This window comes from Anopheles cruzii, chromosome 2, assembly GCF_943734635.1.
Source record: "Anopheles cruzii chromosome 2, idAnoCruzAS_RS32_06, whole genome shotgun sequence".
NCBI classification, from domain to species: domain Eukaryota; kingdom Metazoa; phylum Arthropoda; class Insecta; order Diptera; family Culicidae; genus Anopheles; species Anopheles cruzii.
In genome coordinates this window covers 21,444,576-21,448,005 of record NC_069144.1, presented here as the reverse complement: position 1 = coordinate 21,448,005, position 3,430 = coordinate 21,444,576, and the positions used below count along the sequence as shown (strand labels likewise).

The following is a 3,430-nucleotide window of genomic DNA, read 5'->3' as shown; positions in this document are numbered from 1 at the left end:
CCACACTGGCGCCGCATACCTCAGCAGAGACGTGGAGACTGCAGCCAGCAACTTCCGTTTACCTCCAGAGGGGCCGCCACGATTCGGCATCAGTTGGCCGACCGCTCGCGTCACCCTTGCCGCTCGGGCCGCTGTTGCAAGCACGTGCGGCTTGAAGTTCAGGTGGTCCTGCAGTTCCACTCCAAGATACCGCACCGTGCGCTTCGCCATTAGCCTCGCGTCTCCCGCGCGGTAGGACACGAGCTGCCTGCCCCTCCTCAGGCTACTGAAGACCAGGGCCTCGGTCTTGTTGCAGGCCAACTGTAAGGATTGCCTGTCCAGCCATGCCTGAACCGCCGCTATCGCACTCTCCGCTCTCGCGGCTGCGCGTCGTGGGGTAGTGGCCGGGACCAGTAGCGCTAAGTCATCGGCGTATCCTACGATGCGGACTCCCGGCATGAGATCCACAGAGAATACCCCGTCATACATAACGTTCCACAGTGTCGGCCCAAGGATCAACCCCTGTGGCACCCCAGCTGTTACGGCCCGACTTCTTAGCCCTGCGCTTGTTTGGTAGAGCAGCGTACGGTCACTAAGGTAATTCCCCAGGATCGCTCGAAGGCCCTGTGGGGTACGCTTAGCTAGCAGTGCCTGCCCGATCGCCGTCCAACTCACTGAGTTGAATGCGTTCCTCACGTCCAGAGCCACCATCATGCAGCACCGATTGTGCTTCTCGTTGAACCGGTTATATCGCATAGCCAAGCGCCCAGCCGCTATGACGTGCTCAATTGCGTCAACCGTCGACCTCCCGCGGCGGAACCATACTGGTTTGGGGAGAGGTGCGGTCTCTCTGGGTCATCCTCCAGGTGTTCGTTGAGCCGGTTCAACAGCAGACGCTCGAACACTTTGCCGAGAGTGTTCAGCATGCATAATGGCCTGTTGGATGAGGCCTCGCCGGGGGGCTTGCCTGGCTTCGGCAGCAGGACTAGCCGCTGGACCTTTCACTGCTCCGGGAAGCGCCCCTCATCCAGGTACCTCTGATACAGCCGCCGGAACGCCTCCGGGTATTCCTTCATCGCCACGGCGATGGCTGCATTTGGTATCCCATCCAGCCCAGGCGCCTTCTTGGGGGGCAGTTGGGTAGCGATGGCGAATATTTCCGAGCGCGTTATCGGTCGTACTGCGTCGCCATCGTGATCTTCCGGAGGCGTGTCCGGCCACTCCACTGGTGGGTGTTGTGGGAACAGCTCGTCCACATAGCTATCCAGTACCTCTGGATCCATTTCCGGTGGGGCCCAAGGACCGTGCACGGCTTGCATTACAATTTGGTACGGCCTTCCGAACGGGTTGCCCTCAACCTGCCGTATGAGCTCGGCTTCGCACTGCCTCCTGCTGCGCTTCCGTTCCTGCCGATACAGGCCTCTGATTCGCCTGAGGTCGGCGACCCTGGCGGCTCGTTCCTTGGGACTCGTACCGGGGCGATGCAGCAGGCGACGCGCTCTTGTGCACTCCGCACGTAGTGCCGTGAGATCGTCATTCCACCAGTATACCGACTTACGCCGTGGGGCCGGGCGCAAGCTGCATCTGGGTAGCGTCTCATCACAGCATCTAGTGATGACTCTGGTGACGGCCTCCGCATTCGCATCAACATCGGCGAAGTGGTTCCAGTGAAGCGCGCTCCTAGGAACGCATCCTGATCGAAGCAGCGGATCTTCCATCTTCGCATCCCGCATCCAGGAGCGATCATCGCTTCACCCGCCGACGGTTGTGGTGCAGATACTCCCACGCTGTAGCGCACCGCCGCATGGTCCGACTCGCAGTCCTCCTCCAGGACCTCCCAATCCTGACCAGCCGCTACGCTGGTGGAGACGAACGTGAGGTCCACACACGACGCGGCCGCTGCACCACTGCCCAGGAAGGTGTGCGCAAATCGCCCATCCTGATCCCGTTGGTTAAGCAGGACGAGGCCGAGGTCCTCTGTCATAGCCAACAGTTCACGACCACGTGCGTCAGGCCTTGCGCTGCCCCACTCTTCCATGTGCGCGTTGAAATCGCCGCCCAGCACAATGCGGTTGTGGCCACGCAACGCCGTCACTATTGCCGCCAGTAGGGTGCGGAACTCAGCCATCGACAACCTTGGTGGAGCGTAGGCACTGACGAACGTAATACCACCAATTTCCGCCACCACTAGTCCCTCATGGGCAGCCCATATCCGCTGGACGGGACATGCACCGCAAGCAAAGATCGCGCAAGAATTGTCCGGGCCCACCACCCATTCTCGCGGACTCTCCGGCGCGAATGCGAAGGGAACCTCGGACAGGAGGGCCACCTCCGCAGACCACTGCGCTACGCTCTGATGCAGTACTTCGAGCGCAGCCCTGCTCCTATTTAGATTGAGCTGCAGTATCCGCATCATTGCTGCGGGCGTCTATCGCATAGGCCTGACCCAGTGGGGTGCGACCCCCCACATGCCAGGCACTTGGCCGCTGCAGTACAGTACGGTCCGCTCCTTTGCACTGCCCGGCCAGATGTTCGGTCGCCGCCGCATCCACACATCATTCGCTGACACCACGGCGCCAGCCTTCTCCATGCCCTCACGGACATCCTCCACGGTGGCAGTCATGTCGACGCCATTGAAGACTAGCTCAGCCTTCTGCACGCTCAGCATCACCGCAGCTGCAGCGTCCCCGGCGAGCTTCTCTATGTTTTGGCGGACTTCCGCCCCGTCAGCGCTTCGATGAAGGTCCAGGACCAGCTCACCATTCACTTGGGTCGCCTTAGCGATGGCTTCGTTCACCTTAGCGGCGATCTCACGGACCTCCTCGCTCGCTGCACCTGGTTTTGGGCGAACGAGTTTATGCATGTCCCAGTGTGTGCGCCCTTTCGCAGGGGCCACCCGGACGCGCTCCTTCCTAGGACGTCGGCTTCCCAGGCGCTTCGGCTCCACTGGGGGTACCGACTGAGGTGCGCCAAGCATTGCCGCTCGCCACTCTTCTCGCAGCTTCCTCAGCTGCGTTTTGGAGAGCTGCACACTCCAGGGGAACTCCGGCAGCTCTGCCGGCTCCTGTGGCTGCTGCAGTCGTTGTTGCTGCGGTTGCTGCTGCTGCTGCTGCTGCTAGCCAGTACGTCGTCGGCCGCGGCATCTTCCTCCGCCGCCCTTCGCTGATGGCGTCTAAATTCCTCCAGGTACTGGGATGTGTCGACGGCAAGGGCATCGATAGCGGTCGCCATCAGCCCGTCGCCACCGCCACCGCCACCGCTCAGGACAGCCAGTACGTCAGTAATTCTGTTGATCAGGGCAGCCTGTACGTCGGCGCCCACGGCTCTGGCCTCCGCCGCTCTTCGCTGATGGCGCCTAAATTCCTCCAGGTACTGGGTTATGTCGATGGCAAGGACTGCGGGGTGGTTGCCCGGAGCGACGGGCGCACTGCCGCTGGTAACGGAGGAGGAG

At 61.7% G+C, this 3,430-nt stretch overlaps 1 protein-coding gene across 1 annotated transcript in view; it reads right to left on the bottom strand.

Moving 5' to 3' along the window:
• Window positions 1–3,430, bottom strand: part of LOC128267724 (translocating chain-associated membrane protein 1) — a gene marked incomplete at its 3' end in the record, with an annotated part of 51,771 nt that overhangs the window by 46,682 nt on the left and 1,659 nt on the right. The window lies entirely within an intron of this gene.